The sequence below is a fragment of the Schistocerca cancellata genome, chromosome 7 (genome assembly GCF_023864275.1).
Source record: "Schistocerca cancellata isolate TAMUIC-IGC-003103 chromosome 7, iqSchCanc2.1, whole genome shotgun sequence".
Taxonomy (NCBI): Eukaryota; Metazoa; Arthropoda; class Insecta; order Orthoptera; family Acrididae; genus Schistocerca; species Schistocerca cancellata.
This window is the reverse complement of record NC_064632.1, coordinates 374,244,841-374,261,964: the sequence shown is the minus strand read 5'-3', so window position 1 is coordinate 374,261,964 and position 17,124 is coordinate 374,244,841. Positions and strand designations below refer to the sequence as shown.

General features: G+C 45.1%; 1 protein-coding gene across 3 annotated transcripts in view; it reads right to left on the bottom strand.

The window, feature by feature from the left end:
- LOC126092261 (uncharacterized) overlaps nt 1-17,124 on the bottom strand; it is a 918,328-nt gene that overhangs the window by 96,651 nt on the left and 804,553 nt on the right. The window lies entirely within an intron of this gene.

Genomic DNA, 17,124 nt, shown 5'->3' with positions numbered 1-17,124 from the left:
CCATTGACCACACGTTTTCAATTGGTCAGAGATTTGGAGAATGTGCTGGCCAGAGCAGCAGTCGAACATTTTCTGTATCCAGAAAGGCCCGTAGAGGACCTGCAACATGCGGTCGTGCATTATCCTGCTGAAATGTAGGGTTTCGCAGGGATCGAACGAAGGGTGGAGACATGGTTCGTAACACATCTGAAATGTAACGTCCACTGTTCAAAATGCCGTCAATGCGAACAAGAGGTGACCGAGACGTGTAACCAATGGCACCCCATACCATCACGCCGGGTGATACGCCAGTATGGCGATGACGAATACACGCTTCCAATGTGCGTTCACCGCGATGTCGCCAAACACGGATGCGACCACCATGATGCTGTAAATAAAACCTGGATTCATCCGAAAAACTGACGTTTTGCCATCCGTGCACCCAGGTTCGTCGTTGAGTACACCATCGCAGGCGCTCCTGTCTGTGATGCAGCGTCAAGGGTAACCACAGCTATGGTCTCCGAGCTGATAGTCCATGCTGCTGCAAACGTCGTCGAACTGTTCGTGAAGATGGTTGTTGTCTTGCAAACGTCCCTATCTGTTGACTCAGGGATCGAGATGTGGCTGCACGATCCGTTACAGCCATGCGGATAAGATGCCTGTCATCTCGACTGCTAGTGATACGAGACCGTTGCGATCCAGCACGGCGTTCCGTATTACCCTCCTGAACCCACCGATTCCATATTCTGCTAACAGTCATTGGATCTCGACCAACGCGAGCAGTAATGTCGCGATACGATAAACTGCAATCGCGATAGGCTACAATCCGACCTTTATCAAAGTCGGAAACGCGATGGTAAGCATTTCTCCGCCTTACACGAGGCATCACAACAACGTTTCACCAGGCAACGCCGGTCAACTGCTGTTTCAGAAATCGGTTGGAAACTTTCCTCATGTCAGGACGTTGTAGGTGTCGCCACCGGCGCCAACCTTGTGTGAATGCTCTGAAAAGCTAATCATTTGCATATCACAGCATCTTCTTCCTGTCGGTTAAATTTCGCGTCTGTAGTACGTCATATTCGTGGTGTAGCAATTTTAATGGCCAGTAGTGTATTTCGAGCAGCCATTGGTCTGGATGATTGCAATCCGGACACGACCATTGACCAGGTGTACCAAGAAACGCGATTTATCATTCCAGGGGACACGTCTCTACTGATTTACGGTCCAGTCTCTACGATCCTCTGCCCACTGCAATCATAACGTAAAAGTCGTCTGCTGTGGAGCTGCGTATTGAACAAAATGCGCTGAACAATGTGCTCTGAAACACATCTGCCTGCACCAGTAGTGTATTCTGTTGTTATATCTGCCACTAATCGCCGGCTGTCTTGGTTTACGAAGCGGCCAAACGTGCGACCTCAACGTCCTTTGATACTAAGTGAACGTCCAACGTCTCGTCGCTTACTCGTGGTTCCACCTACCTTCAAGAACTTTCCGTAGACGCCTGGGACAGTAGTAGATGAACAGCCGACTGGCTTCGTCGAATCTGCGATGTTCATTCGGAAGTGTGGTACCATAACAATCAACCGTTTGTCGTAGTCGCTTATGTCAATGGGCTTCCCCTTATTTGGAGTCCCTGCTAGAATATTTCCCCATTCGTCTCTGGCCACGTGCACGCATCCCCACCAGTTTCGTAAGGAAATTCTTACACATCATCCATACAGCCCCGATATCTCGCCACGCGAATATCTGTGGCAGTCGATTCGCTTTGGACGACAAAGTGCACGCCAGGGTACACTCACGGTTTTATAGGAAAACGAAAACATTTTTCCGTGAAGGCACTGACCGTCTTGTCTCACAGTCGGGTAATAAACAGTAAAATAATAAACAGTTTAATTACTTTTTTCCATCTGTCTCGTTTTCATTTGACTGCCCCTTAAGTGAGACAAGATTCACAAGCGATGGTATCGTAAATTACCACAATACGCACGTCTGAACACATGCAAATCTTCGAGCAATCATGAGGGTGATGCATCAGGTTCGCTTCAGTATCAGTATATAGCTTAGAATTGTCAGTGAGAGACTCATACGGCCATAAAGCTTACCAAAAAGATCAATAGGTGCTGTGTATTACCGATTTCTGCATAATGAGTTACCAAAGCTACTGGAGAATGTTACCGTTGGAAAATGACAACGACTGTGGTTTATGAACGACGGGGCATCGCCCTGTTTTCTGTGGACCGTGCGACAGCACCTTACCTTGGTGTAGGAGGCCCGGCAGCATGGCCTCTCCACTCACCGGAGCTGAATCCGTTGGATTTCTGGCTGTGGGGGCATTTAAGGGCCCTGGTGTACGCTCAACCCACCGACCATGCGCTGACATCATAAGAGCGAGCGACCAGCGCATGTGACACAATCCGAATGGAACCAGATGTCATCAGTGATAAAATCCACTACATCTGTAAAACTATTTATTTCCAAATAGGAACGCACAACCCAGTTTCAGGACCTGTGTCGCATCGTCAGGTGCATGTTAAAATGCGAGTCCGTAAATGATGAGGCTAAAATTTGTTAAAGTAGTGCAAGAGTGCAACCTCAGTTGAAACTTCCTGGCAGATTAAAACTGTGTGCCGGACCGAGACTCGAACTCGGGACCTTTGCCTTTCGCGGGCAAGTGCTCTACCAACTGAGTTACCCAAGCACGACTCACGCCCCGTCCTCACAGCTTTACTTCTGCCAGTACCTCGTCTCCTACCTTCCAAACTTTACAGAAGCTCTTCTGCGAAACTTGCATAACTAACACTCCTGAAAGAAAGGATATTGCGGAGACATGGCTTAGCCACAGCCTGGGGGATGTTTCCAGAATGAGATTTTTCACTCTGCAGCGGAGTGTGTGCTGATATGATAGTTTCATATCAGCGCACAGTCCGCTGTAGAGTGAAAATCTCATTGTTAAACCTCAGTTATACATCATTTATGGACTCAAATTTTAATATGCTCCTGAAGATGGACACAAGTCCTGAAACCGTGTTGTAGTTCCCTTTTTAGAAATAAGTAATTTTACAACTGTAGAGGATCTTATCACTGATGATGAATAGCAGTTGTGCATGTCCCATCAAGAGAAACGGAAGCAGGTGTATTTGAAAGAGTGCGTGATTCACTGCGCAGAAGGGTTGAAAGATGCGAGCTACCCAAGTGCAGCACTGGCTATAGCGTTTATTTATGCCTAACAGGCGGCTCAAATGGTTCAAATGGCTCTGAGCACTATGCGACTTAACTTCTGAGGTCTCAGTCGCCTAGAACTTAGAACTAATTAAACCTAACTAACCTAAGGACATCACACACATCCATGCCCGAGGCAGGATTCGAACCTGCGACCGTAGCGGTCGCTCGGTTCCAGACTGCAGCGCCTAGAACCGCACGGCCACTCCGGCCGGTCCCTAACAGATGGGAATGAGAGGACAGACTGACCCACATCTTAACAGGTTTAGATTTCGGACATACGATGGTAGGAACTTATCTTCTAGTTTTGACCCAAAGCGTCTGCTGGACGAAGATATGACACTTTTATTCTACACTCAGTATTTAATGAGTGTCACAGTTTCCAGAGATTGTGCAGCAATCGTGTAATTAAAAACTAAAGGGGATTTCTGACTATTTACGTGCAATAATTTACAAACTGGCAGTTCTCGCACTAAGCGTCGATCCTCTCGAGTTCCACCTGCATTTCGCAGCCGTTTCCTCGAGGAGCTTCCGACATTATCCACCAGATGTGTGTGCGCGTGTGTTTGCGCACGCACGAGCGACCAGTGCGGCGTGCGCTTTGGGCCCGAGCGGCACGGCGAGGTGCGGCGCTGCGCGGCGGAGTTCCTTGAACCTGGTCGTGGGTCGTGAGCACTGAGGCGGGAGCGCGGAATGCAGCGGCCGCTGACGCCCCGGGGCCGCGGCTCGCTCTTCTCGAACAGCCTCCCAAAGCCTCGAGTCGAGCAGCTGCCGACTCAGCCACATACGGCGCGCTCCTCTACTGTCCCTCCAAGTTAGCAGACATTTGCAACCAGACGCGGACTCCTGATTTCCAGTCTTTGTTGGACTAATAATGAGCGTATGCCCCCTTGCGAGTGAATGAGGATGAAATGATGATGAAAGACACACAGCACCCAGTCATCTCGAGGCATAGAAGATCCCTGACCCCGCCGGGAATGGAACCCGGGACCCCGTGCGCGGGAAGCGAGAACGCTACCGCAAGACCACGAGCTGCGGACTTCGTTGGACTACTTACTTCAAAGCGAGAGCGCCCAAGTCGAATTCGAGCCTCGTATGGTACCTTTTTACTCAGGCTACTCCCCACACTTCTGTGTAGCTACCTTTACCTAAATGGCAACATGGGTGAACCGTGGGGCTATGCACATGCGCATGGGGGTCGGCGCGAGGAAGTCACGTGATCTGCAGGCCACATAAAACCTATTGAGTACTTTCCAGATACACCTGGAGTATATTACACACTGAAGTTCATATGCATAGTAGAGAGCGGGTAAAACAGAACTCGCCCAGAAGACCCTTGTTAAGAACAGGAGAACTGCCCATCACAGAAAACACTGGAAAACGCGATTTCAATCTGTCAGTCGCTTTCTGTTACATGTCTGCGCATGCTCATCTCCTTCGTGCCACTGTCCCGATACTTCGCTTTGTCATTAGTTTGAGAGAGTGACAGGAGCAGATGTATTTAGTGACCAGTTTAAAGCAACACAAAATGGTGCTTACGATAAAATAGCACGAGTTCATGCAGGAGTGCTACGCGAAGAAGCATGATTTGCGGAAGACGTGTGAGGAATTGTTTGGGCATATGCTTAAAAAAAAAAAAAAGTATGGCGCCTCAAAATAAGCACTCACTTTCCTATCACGAAGAAGAAGATTTTTAAATCACGATCAAGATCGTTGAGATCCCCTCGGGACAGAAAGTGTTTCACTCAACACTCAAACACTCACAGCCGGCGTGGAGATCTCCTTTGTCTTCTGCGTGTTAGTCTTGTCTCATAGTTACCGTTTTCAGGAGGCACTGGTATCTACAGTTATACACTGTGGTACACATGCCTTGTAGCGAATGGTAAATTAGAATATTGCTCAGTTTCGCATTATTCGGAGGTGATTCCATCTACATCTACATCTACATGGTTACTCTGCAATTCACACTTAAGTGCCTGGCAGTGGGTTCATCGAACCATTTTCATACTACTACTCTACCATTCCACTCTCGAATGGGGCGTGGGAAAAAGGAACACCTAAATCTTTCCGTCCGACCTCTGTTTTCTCTTATTTTATTATGATCATATCTCCCTACGTAGGTGAGTGTTAACAAAATATTTTCACATTCGGAAGAGAAAGTTGGTGAATGAAATTTCGTAAATAGATCTCTTTCCAATTTAAGTTGCTCGTAACTGTAATTCCTAGGTATTTAGTCGAATTGACAGCTCTTAGATTTGTGCGATTTATCGTATACCCAAAATTTATCGGATTTTTTTTTTTTTAGTACGCATGTGGATGACCTCGCACTTTTCTTTGTTTGGAACCAATTGCCACTTTTCGCACCATACAGGAATTCTCTCTAGAACATTTTGTAATTGGAATTGATCGTCTGATCATTTTACTACACGGTAAATTTTTATCTAAAAAAAGTCCCTTATGTGGTACCTTCCAAACGGCATGTGACATGATGCTTTTAATCAAGCTGTCGAGAGTGTATGCGACAGACAGAACATCTACATCTACATCTACATTTATACTCCGCAAGCCACCCAACGGTGTGTGGCGGAGGGCACTTTACGTGCCACTGTCATTATCTCCCTTTCCTGTTCCAGTCGCGTATGGTTCGCGGGAAGAACGACTGTCTGAAAGCCTCTGTGCGCGCTCTAATCTCTCTAATTTTACATTCGTGATCTCCTCGGGAGGTATAAGTAGGGGGAAGCAATATATTCGATACCTCATCCAGAAACGCACCCTCTCGAAACCTGGCGAGCAAGCTACACCGCGATGCAGAGCGCCTCTCTTGCAGAGTCTGCCACTTGAGTTTGTTAAACATCTCCGTAACGCTATCACGGTTACCAAATAACCCTGTGACGAAACGCGCCGCTCTTCTTTGGATCTTCTCTATCTCCTCCGTCAACCCGATCTGGTACGGATCCCACACTGATGAGCAATACTCAAGTATAGGTCGAAAGAGTGTTTTGTAACCCACCTCCTTTGTTGATGGACTACATTTTCTAAGGACTCTCCCAATGAATCTCAACCTGGTACCCGCCTTACCAACAATTAATTTTATATGATCATTCCACTTCAAATCGTTCCGCACGCATACTCCCAGATATTTTACAGAAGTAACTGCTACCAGTGTTTGTTCCGCTATCATATAATCATACAATAAAGGATCCTTCTTTCTATGTATTCGCAATACATTACATTTGTCTATGTTAAGGGTCAGTTGCCACTCCCTGCACCAAGTGCCTATCCGCTGCAGATCTTCCTGCATTTCGCTACAATTTTCTAATGCTGCAACTTCTCTGTATACTACAGCATCATCCGCGAAAAGCCGCATGGAACTTCGACACTATCTACTAGGTCATTTATATATATTGTGAAAAGCAATGGTCCCATAACACTCCCCTGTGGCACGCCAGAGGTTACTTTAATGTCTGTAGACGTCTCTCCGTTGATAACAACATGCTGTGTTCTGTTTGCTAAAAACTCTTCAATCCAGCCACACAGCTGGTCTGATATTCCGTAGGCTCTTACTTTGTTTATCAGGCGACAGTGCGGAACTGTATCGAACGCCTTCCGGAAGTCAAGAAAAATAGCATCTACCTGGGAGCCTGTATCTAATATTTTCTGGGTCTCATGAACAAATAAAGCGAGTTGGGTTTCACACGATCGCTGTTTCCGGAATCCATGTTGATTCTTACATAGTAGATTATGAGTTTCCAAAAACGACATGATACTCGAGCAAAACACATGTTCTAAAATTCTACAACAGATCGACGTCAGAGATATAGGTCTATAGTTTTGCGCATCTGCTCGACGACCCTTCTTGAAGACTGGGACTACCTGTGCTCTTTTCCAATCATTTGGAACCTTCTGTTCCTCTAGAGACTTGCGGTACACGGCTGTTAGGAGGGGGGCAAGTTCTTTCGCGTACTCTGTGTAGAATCGAATTGGTATCTCGTCAGGTCCAGTGGACTTTCCTCTGTTGAGTGATTCCAGTTGCTTGGTGGGGGGAGGGGCGAGGGCTCAGTTCTTGTCCTGATCGCCAACGTTACATTTGAAATAAATTCTGTAGCACTTCTCTGCAAGAAAATTAAGTTTCCATTTCTTTTATTAAAAAATTAAATGTCCACAGTTAAAACAAAAAGAATTTGTCCTGTTCATATAGGTAGGAGACTTTTTCTTCTGAATTTACGCCAAACACAAACTACAAAATTTCAGAACATTAGAACAACAATAGTCACGTTCAGTAATTATCAGAAATCTCTTAGATGGAATTTGCAATAAAGACAACGTGATTCTATATGTTCAACGATAGCCCACATGTAGTGGTGCAAAACCACTTTTGTTTCCTCGAGGTAGAATTATCAGCTGCAAGTCATGTGTGGTAATTCCTTGTACATACAAATTTTTCAACAGTTAAAACTGCAGCACATCTAAGTTCAGCTACAAAAGAATAACCAATGTGCAGCATTTTCAAGGATTTCATGTCACGCGCTAACTGAACCCGATCACCGAAAACTGATTTTATTTTAGAATTCAGCACCCACGATTTACCAAAGTATACTAGTTACATTCTTTGCAACAAAAATGTTGTTGACCGCTGCTATACATTCACTGAACTTCTCAGACACGTGCTAACAAGAAACTTTCTAACAGTGTGCATTCTTTTACACAGCCAACGTTTCGTTCTGGAAATAATCCGTTAAACTGTGGACACGTCATCGTACGCGACACACTTTCTATCGGAGATGTTCTGCAGGGAACGCTGTGGAGCCTCTGGTGCTAAGAAAGTGAGAGAAATGACTCAGAGCATTATAACTTTGAAGCGTGTCTGCTTACCTCTCTCGGTAAGTATACTGCCGCCAAAAGGTAACGACATGATATCGAGTACCAATATTGAGCACAGTCGTAACAACGTAATACGTCGTATACCTCGTAGACTGAAAGATTCATTCTCTATTTTCAAGTGATAATATGTTCCAACACTATGCAGTACCTTGAAGAAAACGACCTATTGTCACATAACCACATCACTGTTATGAAACAATTATCTCTTTGTTCACACGAACATTTGATTCCATATATCTAGATTTCCGGGAGGCTTTTCACATCTTTCCTCACAAGTGGCTTTAAATCAAATTGCGTGGCTATGCAGTATCGCCTCAGTTGTGGGACTGGATTCAGTATAGCCTATCAGAAAGATCACAGTTCGTAATAATTACTCACTGAAACCAAAGATACGTAGTTGGGTTTCCCCAAGAGGACTTACAGGTCCTCTGCTGTTGCTAACCTATATAAACAATTTAGGACACAATTCTTATGCTGTTCGCAGATGAAGCTGTCGGTTAACGGACCAAAATTAATTACAAAATTTAGAAGAGATTAGAGTGATTAGAAAAATGACAACCGACCGTGTACAATAAAAAGTGTGTGGCCCTCGTCATAAGTACTAAAACAATTTCGTCAAATTTCGGTTACACGATAAATCACATAAATTTGAAGGTTGTCGATTCAACTAAATACCTGGTGATTACAACTACGAACAACTTAAACTGGAAACATCACATTAGTGAATCAAAGACTGCGTTTTATTGGCAGAACGTATAGAAGATGCGACAAATGTACTATAGAGACTGTCTACACTAGTTTGTTCGTCCTATTCTTGAGTATTTCTGAGCAGTATGGGATCGAGCCACGGATATGATTAACGAGTTGGAGTGGTAATCATTAAAAAAAGACATTTTTCGCAGCGGCCAGGTCTTTTCACGTAATTCCTTCGAATGCCAACATAGAGAGGAACGACCACCATGATAAAATAAAATGCATCAGAGCTCGTAGGGAAAAATTCAGGTGATCAATTTTCCCACGTGCTATTCGAGAGTGGAACGACAGAACAGTAGCCTGAAAGTACTTCTATGCACCCTCTGCCAAATACTTCAGTGTGAATTGCAGAGCAGTAATGTGTGTTACAGATGATCACTGACGCGTTCCTCAGGAATTCAGTCTGATGTCTTTACCGAATTCTGGAGAAAGTTCAGCTCCAGTGTTTCCTAGTTCTCACACCCAGACATTGTATTTCACAGCTTCTATCTGGAAGAAAAATCCCACGGACGTAGAATGAGGATGACGTTCCTGGTGACGCTGATATCTCTCGGCGTTCGATGTGACGTACTTACAACCGGGGACGTGAGACGAGTCAGGGTAAGTTATACAAGGAAATATTTCTTACACTTACACTAGATTTTGTATCCCGCCGGGAAGGCAGCGCGTGGGTCTGCTCCTGTAAACTGAATGGGTAGGCCGAATGTATAAGTGAGCAGGAGCAGGTGAGGTAAGACTCTCGGTACAGCTTTTTACGTGAAAGTACATTTAATTATTAGTCAGTGACATACGTAACTTTACAATTGAAGAGCCCGTAGGTGCAAAACCATATTCCGTCGTAAGTAGTACATAGTCTCAATAGCAAGCTGAGGTTGAAGCGATGTTTCCAGGCCGTCTGCTCTTGATGAAAATGGGCAGAATCTGGAGCGGAGCTCGTAGAGCTCTCCCGCACCGGGTAGAGTGCGCTGTCGTCGGTGTCTGCAGAGCGCACCTACGCATCGTAGCTATCGATACCACACTAGAACTACAGTTAATGGTCTGCTGCTGCAGCCTCGTGTTTAACTGTTTTACGCCTCGAATTCAGACATGGGATTAGCTTTTGCTTAGGAGCTCAAATTTCTATGAAATACCATTTTTGCGAAATATACGTTACATCTTAATAAGTTAAATCCATGGATCAAATAATAAAAACTAAACCCGGAATTTTTATTGTAGTTTTATACTAATATTATTATATACAAAAACAAAGGAAAAATACCTCTATGAAACCAATCACTAAACAACTCGTAAGTTTTTTTCAGTGACGTTCTTGTACGTATTTTGGAACAGTCCTCTTCACCAGTAATTTGGCGCCCATCCCATCTTCTTTGTTAGCGGCCCTCCTCGCCAATCTCTGCTAAATATTCAGGAAAACGGACCGAGTGGTTGTATGAATAGTACACCTTAAGATTCGTGTTACACTCTCTCCCCCTCCCCAAGGGATTTGAAACCATTAAATATCTTGTTCAACAATTCAACATAGTTTTCAGTTTTGCATTTTTCCTAGAAAATTTCTGACAACTGCAAGAAATGAAGTCCAGGATTTTCGCTCAGCCTCATTCATCGAATGTACGAAGGCAGAATCGTTAATGAGTTATTTGTGGGCCTCCTGGTATTCTTGCCTTTTTTTGTGCTCAACCGAGGCTTTTTTTTCTTTTATACGCAAATCATAATCCGTTCTTATCAAGAGCCTTTACAAACTGCATCATAAGGCCCTGCTGGATATGTAGTGGAAGAAACATGATTTTCTCTCGTTCATAAAACGGGCCGTTAATGACATTCTTTTTCCCAGCGTCCTTACTCTCTTAGGCCACTCTTTTCTAACCCTGTTGTGTGTTTCGCTTCTGCTAGCCCAGTGGCACAAGAATTTAAAAGCTTCATAACCTAGTATGGAAAATACACGGCGAAAGCCAGTAGGTCAACGTACTTAACAAGAGCGGGCGTTCATTATCAAAGCATGCGGGTGACACGGTTTTCCGTCCACAAACTGCCCGCATTATCACGGTTTCGACACTCTCATGGCGATGCTTTTCAGTTTAAGGGCGCGTTTGATACATTCAAGAGACATTCAACTGATGAATTATCTAAAACAGGCTATTATTACACTTTACTCGTAGTACAAGGGTCAACGCTTTGACGTTGTAACGGCATTCAAGACAACGTGACTTGCGAGTTGAACAACCTCCCGAAGAACGTTTCTGTCATTTTCGCATGGTTGTATGAACGTTCTGTGCGCTTTACTCAAGTGGGGGGAGATTATGTAAATCACCTGAAGCGTTAAAACCACCACATAAACTTCCCTCTGTTTTCAGGACTGAGAGGGTCTGTTATTTTTTGGAATGCAGATTGTCGTGAGTGTGTGTAGCGTAGACCGAAGTCTAGATTACGTTCGCAGGTGAGTGGTTGTGAGTTATACACTCCTAGAAATTGAAATAAGAACACCGTGAATTCATTGTCCCAGGAAGGGGAAACTTTATTGACACATTCCTGGGGTCAGATACATCACATGATCACACTGACAGAACCACAGGCACATAGACACAGGCAACAGAGCATGCACAATGTCGGCACTAGTACAGTGTATATCCACCTTTCGCAGCAATGCAGGCTGCTATTCTCCCATGGAGACGATCGTAGAGATGCTGGATGTAGTCCTGTGGAACGGCTTGCCATGCCATTTCCACCTGGCGCCTCAGTTGGACCAGCGTTCGTGCTGCACGTGCAGACCGCGTGAGACGACGCTTCATCCAGTCCCAAACATGCTCAATGGGGGACAGATCCGGAGATCTTGCTGGCCAGGGTAGTTGACTTACACTTTCTAGAGCACGTTGGGTGGCACGGGATACATGCGGACGTGCATTGTCCTGTTGGAACAGCAAGTTCCCTTGCCGGTCTAGGAATGGTAGAACGATGGGTTCGATGACGGTTTGGATGTACCGTGCACTATTCAGTGTCCCCTCGACGATCACCAGTGGTGTACGGCCAGTGTAGGAGATCGCTCCCCACACCATGATGCCGGGTGTTGGCCCTGTGTGCCTCGGTCGTATGCAGTCCTGATTGTGGCGCTCACCTGCACGGCGCCAAACACGCATACGACCATCATTGGCACCAAGGCAGAAGCGACTCTCATCGCTGAAGACGACACGTCTCCATTCGTCCCTCCATTCACGCCTGTCGCGACACCACTGGAGGCGGGCTGCACGATGTTGGGTCATGAACGGAAGACGGCCTAACGGTGTGCGGGACCGTAGCCCAGCTTCATGGAGACGGTTGCGAATGGTCTTCGCCGATACCCCAGGAGCAACAGTGTCCCTAATTTGCTGGGAAGTGGCGGTGCGGTCCCCTACGGCACTGCGTAGGATCCTACGGTCTTGGCGTGCATCCGTGCGTCGCTGCGGTCCGGTCCCAGGTCGACGGGCACGTGCACCTTCCGCCGACCACTGGCGACAACATCGATGTACTGTGGAGACCTCACGCCCCACGTGTTGAGCAATTCGGCGGTACGTCCACCCGGCCTCCCGCATGCCCACTATACGCCCTCGCTCAAAGTCCGTCAACTGCACATACGGTTCACGTCCACGCTGTCGCGGCATGCTACCAGTGTTAAAGACTGCGATGGAGCTCCGTATGCCACGGCAAACTGGCTGACACTGACGGCGGCGGTGCACAAATGCAGCGCAGCTAGCGCCATTCGACGGCCAACACCGCGGTTCCTGGTGTGTCCGCTGTGCCGTGCGTGTGATCATTGCTTGTACAGCCCTCGCGCAGTGTCCGGAGCAAGTATGGTGGGTCTGACACACCGGTGTCAATGTGTTCTTTTTTCCATTTCCAGGAGTGTAGTTAGTGCGCTTGCTATCTGGTGCAACGATTACACACATCTTGTGAGTCGGAGACATTGATAGGAATGATATGGCTGCCGGTAGGTTCTGAATGGCCTCACAGGGCCCTAGAAGAGTCACAGGGGTATGTTGTCATAGTTCTTCTACTTCCAAAAGCCATCTGCCGAGCTTCTTATCTCTTGGAATCCACCAAAGAATTTCCTTGGACAGCTACCACCGCTCTGCCTGGAAGCGTGTACTTCCCACATCCATTTCGTATGCAGGCCTACTACGATCATAATCACGTCTCCCTCTCCAATCCGTTCACTGACCCATGTGTTTGGTTTTCGTACTCTCCTCGTAGTTTCTGGCACATTTCTCTCCAATGTCTGCTGAACAACCATTAGTTTTAAAATGGTTTTCACGTTAAAAGTACTTGCAGTTAGTTATAAATAGTAATACTCAGTGATTATTTACTTTTCTTTTCGTAAATCGAAATTTTGTTTTGAAAATTCTGTTTAGATTGCTAAAACTACTCTAGAGCATGCTTTAATCTGTTTATTTCTTTTGCTGTGCACCCAAGCGTTGTACAAAAACTCAGTCGGTTCTATCGCTCCATTGTTAATTTGACCAGTTTTCTAGAAAGAAATACCATGCAACAAATCAGAAGTAAAGAAGTCATCAAAGAAAACATCAGAAGAGTGACGATGATGAGAAGATTTTTTTTATCAAAAGATCTCTTCTGCAGTTAAATGTTTTCCTAGAATTGCGGTAGAACATGTCAGCATACACCATATTACGGTCAGGTTGCCAATAATGCTATACTACCAAAGTATTAATGCCTAAGTAAAAAATACCGTGCATTTAGAGAACTTCATATTCACCGACTGAACAAAAAATACATGTCCATCCAGCATAATCAATACAGGTAATACTATGCAGTAATCGCTGAAATATAAGCTGCGAAATTTTATTATATTGATAAGTACTGATGACAGATTGTATTGCACTCATCACTTGATAATGTAATGGCGTCGATCTCAAATTACGAAAATGAATGAGACTCACTGTCTAAAATTTGTAACTGACACTAAATGACTGTCATTGCAATGACGCTTTTATGACGAGGATAGTTTATAATGAGTCCTACTGTTCACAGGTTAGGACTGTCGTCATATGACTACCGATGCCTTACATCAGTGACTATAATAGAACACCCACAAGTTATATTTTACTGTCGACGACTTTCTACTATCTGTGTTTAATACTTTGTATTGTATGGGATCTAAAAAATTGTATCATTGTACACGTGGTTGAGAAAATATGGCGTCATAAACAATGAGACGCGTGAAAAACTGTCACTTCATCCATGATGTTTAAATCTATTACTTCTCTGCTACTAATTTAATTGACAACACATTTTGCAGACAGTATCTACATATGCCGCTGAACGTACCTGCAAAATTATATCATTGTATGACAAATAGTTCAGTGGACATGACATCATAAACATTGGGCTACGTGAAAACGGAACTGTGGGGTCACATTCGCTAGAGATACAGGAGAAATGCGTTTACAAATATGTGTGAAATATGTTAAATATACTAGAAATACACGTGTCATATGCGTACATGGGCAAAGCCACGGATAAAGAATTCCCTCCAAAAACCCTGGATCGATTTCAATAAAACTTGGGACACACATTATTACTATGTGGGAAGAAATACTGTGGGGTACGAACCTCCAACCTCCTATTCTGGTGGGGTTATAACTTTGAGAGAGAACAGGGAGAGGAAGAGATGGACAGACAGAGAGGGCGGGAAGGAGACGCAGATATGGAGGAGGATGAGATGAACAGAAAGAGGGGAATAGAAAATGGACAGACAAAGGGAATAGAGACATAGGGGGGAGACGGTGATGGACAGATGAAGGAAAGAGGGGGAGGAAAAGAAGGACTGAGAAAAGTAGCAGGGGATATCGAAAGAGAAAGGGAAGAAGAGGTGGACATCGAGAGAGGTGAGGAGGAGATGGAATGAGAAAGTGGGAGGAGGAGATGGACTGTGGAAGGAGGAGGAGATGGACAGAGAGAGGGGGGAGAAGCACATGAGCAGAGAGAAAAGGAGGAGGAGGAGATGGACATAAAGAAGGAGGAAATAGAGGGGGTGAAGAGGAAATAGAAGGGGCAGGAGGAGATGGACACAAGGGGAAGGAGCAGATGGACAGGGAGAGGAGTGAGTAGCAGATGGACAGAGAAGGGAGCAGGAGGAGATCGACAGAGAGTGGGAGGTGGGGGAGGGGGAGGTGGAGGAGATGAACATAGAGAAGGGGGAGAAGTAGATGGGCAGAGAGCGGTGTGCAGGAGACGAACAGAGGAGGAGGAGTAGTAGATGGACTAATAGAACTGGAATAAACACATACCTGGGCAACGCCGGGTACTCCGCTAGCTGATTCAATATTTACAAGCTACTAACACATTGTCGTTTCACGCCCTATCGACATAATAGTTGTAACAGCTCGTGCACCAAATATTAGCGTGTAACCAACCAACCAAAATTAGCTTAAAGCAACTGAAGAAAATCAGATGGTATCAAAATAAGAATCGTCACAGAGGAATTTCAACGTCCCTGTCACTGTTATGAATCCAGTGTCCAGATCACAGGATGGCGACGCTCAATGTCTTGTAAAGAGTCGCTGTTTCCCTCGGCGATCCCACGAAGACGGGAGCTCTCACTTATTAACAAAATTATCACATTTAATTACGAAATTAGAAAATACGTTGAAAAAAGGCAAACCTACATATATAACATTTATAGATTTAGGGAACGCTTTTGAAAATTCTGAATGGAATACACTCTTTGAATGTAACATTTATAGAATTTAGAGAAAGTTTTTGAAAACGCTGAATGGAATACACTCTTGAAATTCGAGGGTATCAGGAGTAAAATACAACGAGCGAAAGGTTATCCACAACTTGTACGAAAGAACGGAGTGGTGCAGGGTTGTAGCCTATCCCCAGCGTTATTCAGTGAGTGTACCGAGCAAGCAGTTATGAAAATCAAGGTGAAATTTGTAAAGGGAAATAAGATTCACGGAGAAGAAATAAAAGAAATTAAGATTCCCCTATGACACTTTAGTTCTGTCAGAGACGGTGAAGGACTTGAAAGAGTAGTTGAACGGAATGAATATTGTCTTTAAAACAAGTTATAAGATTAACAGCAACAATAAAAACAAAAGCAACAGATAGTAGCCAAATTAAATTAGGCGATGCTGAGACAATTACAGGGGTTGGACAAAAACATGGAAATACCAAAAACTCAAAACATTACCATGCTTAATACGGTGTAGAAAACCCATTGGCATTAGAGACAATGTCCAGTCGTCTCTGAATGGATAAATACACGTCCTCTACGGTTTTTGTTCTTCCTGTAAAATAGTGCAAGTTGAGGCAACGATGGCGCGGGTGAATAGCAATCACGCATCTTATCTCCAAGTAGACCACAAATCCTCAATAATAATGAGATCTGGTCACTGTGTTGGCCAGGGGAGATGCGACAATTCATCCTCGTGCTCACAAAACCAGTCCTCAACGATGCCAGCTGTGTAAAGAGGAGGCCTCTCGTCTTGGAACATAGCGTCGCCGCTGGGGAACAAACACTGTACCATGGGACGGACCTGATCAGCCACAATGGTCACATAATCCTTAGCATTCATGCAACCTTGCACAGTAATCATAGGGCCCATGAAATACCACGATGTGACTGCCCAAATCATCACCGAAGCCCCGCTAAGTCTCACTCTCGGGACGTTAACTCGGTCAGACGTCAAAGGAGACTTACCCATCCGAATGACTTTCTCCCGTTGCTCCGTCAGCTTTTATGACTCCGGCACCACTGTTTTACTTTTACAGGTATTTACGTCACTGATGAGTGGTTTCGGAATAAGCTCGGCTTGCAGTTCCCTGCTTATGGATCTCCAGACATGTTTCTTTTTTTGTGCTGACAGTACTTGCGAGTGCGACGTTCAGTTCTGGAGTACTTTTGCAGCCCTCGTCTTATTTTCCGTCACAATCATCTTCACTGTGTGTGTGTAACGATTCCCAACACACACTTTGGTCCTTGTGACTTAGCGGATGACATTCTTCTGCTTTCCCTACATACGGTATAAATCTTTGATGCGGCGGATCTTGAAACACTAAACACTTTTAGACTCCGTTTGTTACGGAACCACCCACCATAGGATCACCAACGATTTGCCCACATTCGAATTCACTTAGTTCCGGCGTAATTCTCTCACAGCTACACAGAATACTGTTTTGACCACTACTGAGACGTGGAATGCATTCAGGGTGTTGCCCAGGTGCTGTTCGTGAACAAATAAAATAGCGCAGCTTGCAGACTTGGCAAGCAGCTGCTTTTTCTGGTTGTGCTACTTGTGC